Genomic DNA, 13,434 nt, shown 5'->3' with positions numbered 1-13,434 from the left:
CCAGTGGCCTCACATACTGGCACAAATGTGTAAAATTATATTCAGATCTTCCATGCATCGCTGCAAAGGTTGTTTAGTGAAAGATGGGAAGAAATAAGCTCTGATTTGTAGTGTACACACATTTTAATGCCTTGGTTGGCACCAGTTTATTGCCCTGTCCCAAACCTCACTACTCTATAACAGCTCATATAAGACATTCATCCAACCTTTTCCATTGTCACTGGAGGGTCTTCACTGAACTGTCTGATAACTAGAAAACACTCATTTCATCCACAAAACGAAACTGCCTTTAATCCTCAAGATTCAGTTCATCTTATCAAAAACTATAAACCTGTAGCTGATGTTGATGGGGGAGGGGGGTTCATGAGTAAATCTTCACTACTTAATTCTACATTGAGCTAAGGTGTGTTGTGATTGTAGAATCAGTATGAAAATCTAAATGTGCACACACATTTGCTAGGTAACTAGTGACCTGCTTGCTGTCTGAAATCAAATCAAATGTTATTGGTCACATACACATTTAGCAGATGTTATTGCGGGTATAGCGAAATGATTGTGTTACTAGCATCAACAGTGCATAAATATATACTGTAATAATTAACAACAATACACACATCTAAAAGTAAAATAATTAAATTAAGAAATATATAAATATTAGGACGAGCAATTTCGGAGTGGCATTGACTAAAATAGTGATTCCATGTCTATGTATATAGAGCTCTGCGGTTGCGAGTGGTGCAGTTTTCGTACCAGGCGGTGATACACCCCGACAGAATGCTCTCAATTGTGCATCTGTGAAAGTTTGTGAGGGTCATAGGGGCCAAGCCAAATTTCTTTAGCCTCCTGAGGTTGAAGTGGCGCTGTTGCTCCTTTAACACACTGTCTGTGTGGGTGGACCATTTCAGATCGTCAGTGACGTGTACGACGAGGAATTTGAAGCTTTCCACCTTCTCCCGTCGATGTGGATAGGGGCGTGCTCCCTTTGCTTTTGCCTGAAGTCCACGATCAGCTCCTTAATTTTGTTGACGTTGGGGGAAAGGTTATTTTCCTGGTACCGCTCCGCCAGGGCCCTCACCTCCTCCCTGTAGACTGTAGCGTCATTGTTGGTAATCAGGCCTACTATGGTTGTGTCGTCTGCAAACTTGATGATTGAGTTGGAGGCGTGTGTGGCCACACAGTCATGGGTGAACATGGACTACAGGAAGGGGCTGAGCACGAACCCTTGTAGGGCCCCTGGGTTGAGGACCTACTTTCACCACCTGGGGGCGACCCGTCAGGAAGTCCAGGACCCAGTTGCACAGGGCGGGGTTCAGACCCAGGGCCCCGAGCTTGATGAAGAGCTTGGAGGGTACTATGGTGTTGGCTGAGCTGTAGTCAATGAACAGCATTCTGATATAGGTATTCCTCTTGTCCAGATGGGATAGGGCAGTGTGCAGTGCAATGGCGATTGCATCATCTGTGGATCTATTGGGGTGGTTACCAAATTTAAGTGAGTCTAAGGTGTCATATTATAATAATATAAGAAATAACACAAAAACAATACTGCAAAGTTGCTTAGGAGCTAGAAGCAGAGCTGCTATGTCTGTCGGCACCATCTTTCCAGTCTCAAATCAATCCATATGAAATTAAAGAGATTCTAGCGAGTTCACACACTCAATGCTGAATACTCACGCTAGCTAGTGTAGTGAAATTCTAGCCAATAGCACTAGTGAGTTTCCATGATAAGGCAGTTTCTGTTCTGCCGTGACAAGTGCAGCGAGTTTTGCAGCACAGCTGACTGCTCTCTGCGGTGTTATGGCGTTGGCCAAATGTTACAAAGTAGCAAGGCACAGTGCCAGCTGTCAGTCAGACGCATGCTGATTTCTTAGAACAGTCCCATTAACTTTGGTGCCCTACAACTTCATCAGCAAGCTGGTAAACTACCTACTTTAATGGCTATTCAAACAGGGTAGCAATAGTTGGCTCAGCTGATCGAGCATGGTTTGCTGTAGTAGCCAGTGCATCATAGGTTCAGAGAGTGTAAAATTATGAACTAGTGTAAGGCGGATGAGCAAAATCATGATTCTTAGAAATGAGTTCCACGTTTGTTTAGACAGATGGCTCCTGGCAACTGTGTGTCACGTTAGAATGACGGCATCTTACGTGAGAAAATGCTGGATGGTGTTCACCTCAATTAGGTCATTCTAATTCAGTTGGGTGCAAATTAAGTTCTGACACCAGTCCAAACCAGTAGTATCTCAATAAGTGGCTGCCAGTAGTTCCCAAAAGTTCCTTAGCCAGTTTGCCTTTGCCAACCGTTCTGAACTCTGTTGGCAAACCGTTCACACTTGGTTTCCAGGGCTCAAGCTTAAACCCTCTGTCAATGCTATTTTCTCCTTCCTTCCTTCCTTCCTTCCTTCCTTTCCTTCCTTCCTTCCTTCCTTCCTTCCTTCCTTCCTTCCTTTTCCCCACAGCCATCTTCCTCAATGTTGAAGGAGGGCATCGCCACACATGACTGTGCTGTGACAAATTGGCTTGGGGACAAGGCAGATGGTGACTGGGAGGGGACTGGTTGTCACGCCATTTGCCATGGTGACATGAATTGATCTCGCGGAGCGGCACACATGCTCCGCTTGTGTAATCCTGACTTGCTAACCCCCCTGCATACACACTTTCTCACACACACCCCTCCCTGCCTACTTTACCTCCCCATTACTATCAATGACGTGTGCAGTGGATGCACGCGTAACATGTCACAGGCTCCGCTCCCCTTGAAAAGAAGCGAGGGACAAGGAGGGATTTGACAGAGACAAGAGTCAGACTAATGGAAGGCCTAGGGGACTCTGGGGTTTATAGCAATATAGGCACTGTTCATGTCAGGATGTCAACAACGAGATGTTCTGTTTACACAGTTGCCGTTGTTGACGTTTGAGCAATGAGTTTGTGTCTGAATGCCCGAAGTCCCTGTGGACACTATTCAAATAAATCCAGTTCCTACGTTTCAACGCAGGTTGATGCATGTTGCTTACTTTTGATTTATGCATCAATGTTTTGCTTACAGATGTAGCTCTCGCATTTTTTAAGTCGACAGACTCCTACCTGAAAGTAGTTTTTCTCTGTTCATTGATACGATTTGCATTTGATCATCTCAAACCGTACCGTAGCGTGGTGGGTGGCTGGCTGGCTTAGGACAATTGTGGGCTTTGGCTCTTTTCACCTGGAGCGTGATGGGATAACTTTCCCACGATGACTTAATATTCTGTGAGCACACTGCGTTAAGCTCCGGATATTGATCCACAGATCATTGCATCCTGTGGGACTTTCCCCTGAGCATCTGTGGGATCTTCTGTGTGGGAATGCTAATGCACCCCAACCTCGGCGGGTCCTTAGAGATCATGGGAGGCAACACGGTGGAGATGAGTGAGAAAGAAACGAGCTAGGCTAGAAAAGAATTCACAGTATTTCCTCTGTGTTTTTCCTCTCAAGGAATTTAATAGCGACGAAGCGAAAACTTTAACTGCATTGTTTGCATTTTGATTGCATATTAATATAGGGAAGATAGGCGGGTAGATATGTTCATATGGAAACATATCCTCTTGTTTATGTTCCTAACTTGTTTGATAAGATCAGTACAGATTTTCTCAGGGGACCCCACATGGGGCCCTGACCCCAAATTTCAGAACCACTCTACTGACCTCTCTCTTTGCTTGCTTCTGTTCTGTCTGTCTCCTCTGCTTCCTCCTGCAAGCCTTGCAGCCTGCCTCAGCCTCGCCAGTGAGCGCCACATCACTGTATCTCAGTAGCCTACTCTCTGTAAAGAAAAGTTATAATGAGAACTTAGTAGCGTATTTTTTTAATCCTGCTGAGGTAGGCTCCATTTATTGTTAGCTTCTTACTTCATCCTTCTAACTGGCTAAGTAATACTAGCCAGACCAGAGCTGGCAGCTAGCCACCTGACTGACAGACAGTGCCTTCAGAAAGTATTCACACCCCTCCCACATTTTGTTGTGTTACAGCCTTTAAAATTGATTATTTTTATTTTTTGTCACTGGCTTACACACAATACCCCATAATGACAAAGTTGAATTACACTGAATAAAAATATAAATGCAACATGTAAAAAGTGTTGGTCCCATATTTCATGAGCTGAAATTAAAGTTCCCTGAAATGTTCCATACGCACAAAAAACTTATTTCTCTCAAATTTTGGGAACACATTTGTTTACATCCCCGTTAATGAGCATTCCTCCGTGGCCAAGATAATCCAGCCACCTGACGGGTGTGGCATATCAAGAAGCTGATTAAATGGCATGATCATTACAGAGGTGCAACTTGTGCTGGGGACAATAAAAGGCCACTCTAAAATGTGCAGTTTTGATACACAACATAATGCCACAGATGTCTCAATTTTGAGGGAGCGTGCAATTGGCATGCTGACTGTCCACCAGAGCTGTTGCAAAATAATTTGATGGTAATTTTTCTACCATAAGCTGCCTCCATGGCCCCATGTTGCAAGGATCTGTACACAATTCCTGGAAGCTGAAAATGTCCCGGTTCTTACATGGCCTGCATACTCACCAGACATGTCACATATTGAGCATGTTTGGAATGCTCTGGATCGACGTGTACTACAGCGTGTTCCAGTTCCCACCAATATCCGGAAACTTCTCACAGCCATTAAAGAGCAGTGGGACAACATTCCACAGACCACAATCAAGAGCCCAATCAACTCTATGAGAAGGAAATGTGTTGTTCTGCATGAAGCCAATGGTGGTCACACTAGATATGGACTTTAAAAAATATATATATTTGACCTTTATAACTAGGCAAGTCCGTTAAGAACAAATTCTTATTTTCAATGACAGCCTAGAACGACAGATTTTGTACCTTGTCAGCTTGGGGATTTGATCTTACAACCTTTCGGTTACTAGTCCAACACTCTAACCACTAGACTACTCTGCCGCCTATGACTGGTTTCTGATCCACGCCCATGCCTTTTTCTAAAGCTATCTGTGACTAATAGATGGATATCTGTATTGCCAGTTGCGATAAATCCATAGATTAGGGCCTAATTCATTCATTTAAATTGACTGATATCTTTATATGAACTGTAACTCATTAAAATCTTTGAAATTGTTACATGTTGGGTTTTAAATATTTTTGCTCCGTATGTTTTTTCTTCTTCAATTTTTACAAATAGAAATACAAATAAAAAGCTGAAATGTCTTGAATCAGTAAGTATTCAGCCCCTTTGTTAGGAGGGTATTCACCACTTAACAAAGCCTAAATACTCCATGTTCAGGAGTAAAAATGTGCTTAACAAGTCACATAATAAGTTGCATGGACTCACTCTGTGTGCAAATATATTGTTTACCATGATTTTTGAATGACTGCCTCATCTCTGTACACCAAACATACACTTACAGTGCATTCAGAAAGTATTCAGACCCCTTCCCTTTTCCACATTTTGTTAGGTTACAGCCTTATTCTAAATGCATTAATAAATTGCCTCATTAATCCCCCTCCTCTCCCCTGTAACTATTCCCCAGGTCGTTGCTGCAAATTAGAATGTGTTCTCAGTCAACTTACCTGGTAAAATAACAGATAAATAAAATACAAATGATCATCAATCTATACACAATACCCCATCATGACAAAGCAAAAACAGCTTAAAAACTGAAGTACCTTATTTACATAAGTATTCAGACCCTTTGCTATGAGATTCGAAATTGAGCTTAGGTGCATCCTGTTTTCATTGATCATCCTTGAGATGTTTCTACAACTTGATTGGAGTTCACCTGTGGTAATTTCAATTGATTGGACATGATTTGGAAAGGCACACACCTGTCTATGTCAGGTCCCACAGTTGACAGTGCATGTCAGGGCAAAAACCGAGCCAGCAAGTTGAAGGAATTGTCCGTAGAGCTCAGAGACAGGATTGTGTTGAGGCACAGATCTGGGGAAGGGAAGAAAACGAAATCTGCAGCATTGAAGGTCCCCAAGAACACAGTGGCCTCCATCATTCTTAAATGGAAGAAGTTTAGAACCAACCGGACTTTCCTAGAGCTGGCCGCCCGGCCAAACTGAGCAATCGGGGAGAAGGGCCTTGGGTTAGGCAGGTAACCAAGGACCCGCTTGTCACTTTGACAAAGCTCCAGAGTTCCTCTGTGGAGATGGCAGAACCGTCCAGAAGGACAACCATCTCTGCAGCACTCCACCAATCAGGCCTTTATGGTAGAGTGGCCAGACGGAAGCCACTCCTCAGTAAAAGGCACAACAGCCACTTGTAGTTTGCCAACAGGCACCTAAAGGACTCTGACCATGAGAAACAAGATTCTCTGGTCTGATGAAACCAACTTTTTGGACTGAATGCCAAGCGTCACATCTGGAGGAAACCTGGCACCATGCCTACAGTGAAGCATGGTGGTGGCAGCATCATGCTGTGGGGATGTTTTCAGAGGCAGGAACTGGGAGACTAGTCAGGGTTGAGGTAAAGATGAACGGAGCAAAGTACAGAGAGATCCTTGATGAAAACCTGCACCACAGTGCTCAGGACCTCAGACTGGGGGCGAAGATTCACCTTCCAACCGGACAACGACCCTAAGCACACAACCAAGACAATGCAGGATTGGCTTCAGGACAAGTCTTAATGTCCTAGAGTGGCCGAACCAAAGCCTGGACTTGAACCCTATCGAACGAATGGCACCTATTAGTAGATGGGTAAAAAGACACATCAGACATTGAATATCCCGTTAAGCATGGTGAAGTTATTAATTACACTTTGGATGGTATATCAACACACCCAGTCACTACAAAGATACAGGCGTCCTTCTTAACTCAGTTGCCGGAGAGGAAGGAAACAGCACAGGGATTTCACCATGGGGTCAATGGTGACTTTAAATCAGTTACAGAGTTTAATGGCTGCGATCAGAGAGAACTGAGGATGTGTCAACAACATTGTAGTTACTCCACAATACTAACCTAATTGACAGATTGAAATGAAGGAAGCCTGTGCAGAATACACATTTTCCAAAACATGCATTCTGTTTAAAACAAGGCACTAAAGTAATACTGTAAATGTACCAAAGCAATTCATTTTTTGTCCTGAAGGTGTAAGGTCTTATGTTTGGGGCAAATCCAATGTAACACATTACTGAGTACCACTCTCAATATTTTCATGCATAGTGGTGGCTGCGTCATGTCATGGGTATGCTTGTAATCGTTAAGGACTGGGGAGTTTTTCATGATAAAATAGAAATGGAATGCAGCTAAGAACAGGCCAAATCCAAGTGGAAAACCTGGTTCAGTCGGTAGAAGAATTCACCTTTCAGCTGGACAATAAACTAAAAGGCCAAATGTACACTGGAGTTGCTTACCAAAAAGACAATGAATGTTTCTGAATGGCAGAGTTACAGTTTTGAATTAAATCTGCTTGAAAATCTATGGCAAGACCTTAAAGTGGTTGTCTTGTTCTTAGAGACCTACCCAGAAAGACTTACAGCCGTAATCGCTGCCAACGGTGCTTCTACAAAGTATTTACTCAGGCGTGTGAATACTTAAATTAGGTATTTCACTTTCAATAAATTTGCTAAAATGTCCCCCCCAAAAATGTTCACTTTTTCATTATGGGGTATTGTGTGTAAAAATAATAATCATACACAACAACCCAACAAAATGTGGAATAAGTAAAATAACTCGGCCCTCGGCCTGTGCCGCGAGAGGGTGGAGTTAGCCGTTTGAGAGAGTGGTGAATGTGTTGTTAAAAAGGCAAATCAGGGGGATGCAGGTGATCATAACGAACAGACCACTGTTCATAATTCCACTTGTTCACAAAGGCAGGTGCGATTAGAGTGGTCAAATAAAGAATTTAAGCATCCTGAGCTTTGATGAATGCTAGTGGCAATATTTAGATGTTGACCTGTAATTTATTTTCTTTGTGTACAAAATATATATTTGTATTTTTTTATTTATTTCATTACAAATGACAAAAAACGATTGAGGTCTGGCCCTCGGTATCCTCATGTAGTTACGGACATGCTCTGCTTTTGTACTTTGCTGAGTTTGAAGTAACATGGAATGTTAAAGGGGCAAATTAATGATGCAACTTCTTCATCCAGTGAACGTTCCTCTGAAAAATATGAACTTCACACAGCATGGAATTTTTTATGAGGTGTCCTCTCAGACACTCCAGGCTGTAGGGTTCGATCCAAACCTCCCTCTCTCTCTCTCTCTCTCTCTCTCTCACACACACACACACACACACACACACACACACACACACACACACACACACACACACACCCTTAAGTACTTAAGCTGTGAGGAGACAAGCAGCACTCCCTCTGTGATAACAGCTCTACTGTCAGCACATACTATCTGCAGACCTTACTCCCCCAAACGCTAGGACTCTCTCACTCCCTAAAATCTACCAAATGAAAGCTGCAGGGAGAGACATGTAAATAAATCCTCTCACCAAAGTCGAAGAGAAATGCCTCTAAAACCACAGAATGAGTTCTACAATGTCAACAGCAAGGCTGGTTATGTATGGCCTATCTGACCTCCACTACCCTCTGTCCTACTCGCTCTCCTCCTCCTCTCCTCTCCCAAACCGTCCGGTCTGGATGAAGACATCAGTCAGGTAGGAGATTCAGGTTTCCTGATTGTGTTTTGCTATACCCCACTAAACCACCTCCCAGGGTGATTCTTTGCCAGCCTCTTGGTTTGAGGTCTAAATAAATACTGAAAGTGTTCTCATTTCAGAAGGTGACTGACTATATGATGCTTGTTGGCTCTAACAGTCCTGGTCTTCTTGCAGATTTAGAAAGTCCTAAAGCCTTTGCAATGTTTTATGATAAACTAATGAAAGAAAATTCAGTAGATTAATAAATGCAGGTTTGCCTGTAAGGTAATGGGACTAGCTTGTTTTTGCAATTTGACTTAAGACATTTACTGAGTTTTCTGCATGTATGCAAATGTGTTCAGCTATTGAATAATGTAAACTTTGAAGGAAAAATCTAAATTAATTTAATCATCTTAAAGTTCATATTTCCTTATTAAAATTACATCACTTTCACCCTTCAGATAACTCCTGAACAAATTAAAATTGATTTACTTGGACAGTTGGCTGTCATCCAGAATGGATACTTTAGTTTTAATAGGAAGTCCTTTTTTAGCTTTTGGCTGTTTGCACTTGTCATCTTGACATTGCCCCCTTTTCAGTGCAGGGCATTGAGGTGAACCTAGAATGCTTTTAAAATCTACATAATTGGCGGGGGCACATGCATTCACACATGCGCACGTTTACACGCACTGTCCTTAAAGTATAGTATATTCTGAGTAGGAATTCTGATTTGATGTTGTACAGTGGAACATGAGTGTGGGTGAAGTCTCATCTGCCATCTGCATTATTATGCCAATATTGTCAACATTAATCCGCATAAGCATCTTTCACACTTCACCTTTCCTGATTGAATTGACTGCATACCCCCTTGGCTTGGCTGCCTAAGAGGCTAGAGCAAGTTTTTTTTAGCAAAAAAATAGCATAGATTTTTTATTGGACATAAGACTAACAACATCAGGAAATCAGCTACAAGTGACTTTAATTTAAGAAATCTGGTCCCAAGTATTCCCAAGCGTAATAGAGAGAAACTTGATCATATACAAATGTAAGCAAGGTTTGAAATTATTGTTTTAGTCAAACATTATACACTATATATGACATGTATAAAATCATAGAATGCCACCTTTCCAACAAGTCAGTTCGTCAAATTTCTGCCCTGCTAGAGCTGCCCTGGGCAACTGGTAAGGGCTGTTATTGTGACGTGGAAACATCTAGGAGCAACAACGACTCAGTCGCAAAGTGATAGGCCACACAAGCTCACAGAATGGGACCGCCGAGTGCTGAAGTGCATAGCCCGTAAAAATCATCTGTCCTCAGTTGCAACACTCACTGCCGAGTTCCAAACTGCCTCTGGAAGCAACGTCAGCACAAGAACTGTCCGTCGGGAGCTTCATGAAATAGGTTTCCATGGCCGAGCAGCCGCACACAAGCCTAAGATCACCATGCACAATGCCAAGCGTCAGCTGGAGTGGTGTAAAGCTCGCTGCCATTGGTTTCTGGAGTTTCTGAAATGCCTTCTCCAGAGTGATAAATCACGCTTCACCATCTGGCAGTCCGACGGACGAATCTGGGTTTGGTGGATGCCAGGAGAATGCTACCTGCCCGAATGTGTAGTGCCAACTGTATAGTTTGGTGAAGGAGGAATAAAATGGTCTGGGGCTGTTATTCATGTTCCGGTCTAGGCCCCTTAGTTCCAGTGAAGGGAAATCTTAATGTTACAGCATACAATGACATTCTAGACGATTCCGTGCTTCCAACTTTGTGGCAACAGTTTGGGGAAGGCCCTATCCTGTTTCAACATGACAATGCACCCATGCACAAAGCGAGGTCCATACAGAAACGGTTTGTCGAGATCGTTGTGGAAGAACTTGACTAGTCCTTACAGAGCCCTGACCTCAACCCCATCAAAACACATTTGGAATGAATTGGAACGCAGACTGCGAGCCAGACCTAATCGCCCAACATCAGTGCCCGACCTCACTAATGCCCTTGTGACTGAATGGAAGCAAGTCTCCGCAGCAATGTTCCATCATCTAGTGGAAAGCCTTCCCAGAAGAGTGGAGGCTGTTATAGCAGCAAAGGGGAGTCCAACTCCATATGAATGTGCATAATTTTGGAATGAGCAGGTGTCCACATACTTTTGGTCATGTAGTGTATCTGTTTGGGCTTTTTGCGGTCAATTTGCTGTCTTCAAATTATTTGTAATTATGTTCCGGCCCCCTGACCATCCGCTGAAGACAAAATTGGACCGTGGCTGAATCTAGTTGATGTTCCCTGGGCTAGAGGGATAGAGGACTTTCCCTCTATCATTATCTGCTGTATATATTCAGTTTGTTAAATGCCAGCCACTGAAAGATGTAAATATAATGAGACTCCTATGGGTCACAGTTATTAACTTTTTGCTACCCAGGCAGCCAACCGGCTCAGAGCACGGCTGTATCAGTCCAGGACTCAAAGCTTTGGGCCTAAAGGACACAATGTGGTCCATCACTGAGCGCTGATTAAAAGTGTGCGTGTCATGGACAGGGCAGCTGCGACATATGGCTGTGGAGCTTAAGCACACAGAAAAGATATCTGCACCGCCAATCCTCGGAATGAAGAAAAAAATAACAAAGATTAAAGTGGATCTCTACCCGGGCGAGAGACTATGAGCATGGCTAATTTTAGATGGCACAGGGATGTAATGTAATGGAAGGTAGTCGTCACTATTGCTACTTCCAGACTTTAATTGGCATGGCATTTCAACACAAAGGAAGCTACTTTTGCCTCTTTACAGTATGATTAGTAGTTTAATAGGATAGACAAAAATGTAATTGTACCCACTCCCAAAATAAATAATATTGTTATATTTTCTACTCTGGAAGACAATTTGAACATCATTTTTATTTGGGCTGTAACTATACCTAGGTCTCGTTAGAGATGCCAGTCTGTTTCGATTGAAACTTAACTATCGTAGGGTTATGGTGTAAGAGACGTGACTTGCAAAGTCGTCCTTTGCTTTACAAGGCATCACTTGCTATTTGGGGATTTTATGAACCCTAACGACCAAGCTTAGCACTGTATGGAATGTTTTGATCGGTCCTTTTAAGTGTGTGTGTGTGTGTGTGTGTGTGTGTGTGTGTGTGTGTGTGTGTGTGTGTGTGTGTGTGTGTTGTGTGTGTGTGTGTGTGTGGTTTCTAGTGAAAGTAGGGAGTGGGGTCCTTGTTTCAATTCACACAAAAAATGGTTTTGATTTGGATGAATGCCAGACCATAAATTTGAAAGGTTTAAGAGAGGGAAAGGAGTTCAGTCATAAAATGTACATTTTATTGCATGTTTACACATTTTGACACATTGACGCTAATGTAGTCTGTTGGGCAGATTTGTGTAAATAAACAATACAACTATCAAAAGGAGCTATTTTCTAGCATGCAGAGTTGAGTTCGACTTAGCTTTTTATGATTCAGTTGTTTTCTAATCATATTTCCCTTGTTTCAAAATAATACTCATCCAAATAATTAATAACATGTTATCTTGGTAATTCAATGTAAGACCTGTGTCAGATTGAGAAGTACACCATGAAAATAATATTTAGGAAGTTATTTCCAGTACACAATCCATTAAAAGCTATTTTGATGCCACCTTAATGAATATCCTGCACACTTTATTTGGAAGACCTATTTAGGAAAGTTAATTTATACCCCAGTACCATATTGGTTCATTTGTATCCTTAGACATCCGCAAACACCAAGCAGAGACCTGTTTAAATGGTGTCATCTTATATCTTTAAAAATATCTCACTTCATTTCGATTTAGCTAGTTATTTTTCTAACCTGATGATTTGAAGAGCAGATACTGCAAAGGGCATCTATATTAAAAACTCTTAAACTCTTCTCATATCCTTGTTGTGCGGAATGTATTTCAGTACAATGTAGTCTCCATTCTGGAGGACTTTTCCTATTCGAAAATTAAATTAAATTCAAAACATGATGCAATTCAACATCAAGGTCAAGATAGCGGTAGTGTCGCCACATTTCACAAGAGGGGAAAGTCAATCTCTAAGTGAGCAAATGTGGTCGGTGATGATGAGGCGGCCCAGGAATAGTTTGACAAACCCTATCACCCGAGACAAATTAAAAGTGTCACCAACCTGTAAGTGGCTGTTCTCACATTTCCTATGATGTACTATGATAAGCCAGCGCTGATATAAACAACTACCAATAAAGGGCTGCCTGCCCGTTGAGCAGGGGGGAGAGGAGGCTTAGGGACGACAGGGTAACAGTGTCTGGCCAGGTGTCCTATCTCCAAGTCTTGATTGTAACAGAGCAGACGTCCAGACGACCCACAGGTCGTTCTGCGGCTGGCTGCTGCTATAGCTGTGGCTGTCTATACCTTGAAGGGAGCATTTGAGAAACCTGACACAACACACAAAGCAAAAACACACGTTCACTTCCTATATACACTGATAATGCCAAACATTAAGAACGCCTTCCTAATATTGAACGCATGTTTTCTCTTGCCCATTCGCCCTCTGAATGGCACACATACACAATCCATGTCTCAAAGCTTAAAATCCTTCTTTAACCTGTCTCCTCCCCTTCATCTTTAGCCTGTCTCCTCCCCTTCATCTTTAGCCTGTCTCCTCCCCTTCATCTTTAGCCTGTCTCCTCCCCTTCATCTTTAACCTGTCTCCTCCCCTTCATCTTTAACCTGTCTCCTCCCCTTCATCTTTAGCCTGTCTCCTCCCCTTCATCTTTAGCCTGTCTCCTCCCCTTCATCTTTAGCCTGTCTCCTCCCCTTCATCTTTAGCCTGTCTCCTCCCCTTCATCTTTAGCCTGTCTCCTCCCCTTCATCTTT

At 42.6% G+C, this 13,434-nt stretch overlaps 1 protein-coding gene across 4 annotated transcripts in view; it reads left to right on the top strand.

Moving 5' to 3' along the window:
- The window catches only part of LOC112229145 (semaphorin-6D), a 156,787-nt gene that overhangs the window by 80,090 nt on the left and 63,263 nt on the right, over window positions 1-13,434 (top strand). The gene's annotated exons all lie outside the window — the stretch shown is intronic.

The sequence above is a fragment of the Oncorhynchus tshawytscha genome, linkage group LG03 (assembly GCF_018296145.1).
Source record: "Oncorhynchus tshawytscha isolate Ot180627B linkage group LG03, Otsh_v2.0, whole genome shotgun sequence".
Classification (NCBI taxonomy): Eukaryota; Metazoa; Chordata; class Actinopteri; order Salmoniformes; family Salmonidae; genus Oncorhynchus; species Oncorhynchus tshawytscha.
This window is presented reverse-complemented; position numbering and strand designations above follow the sequence as displayed.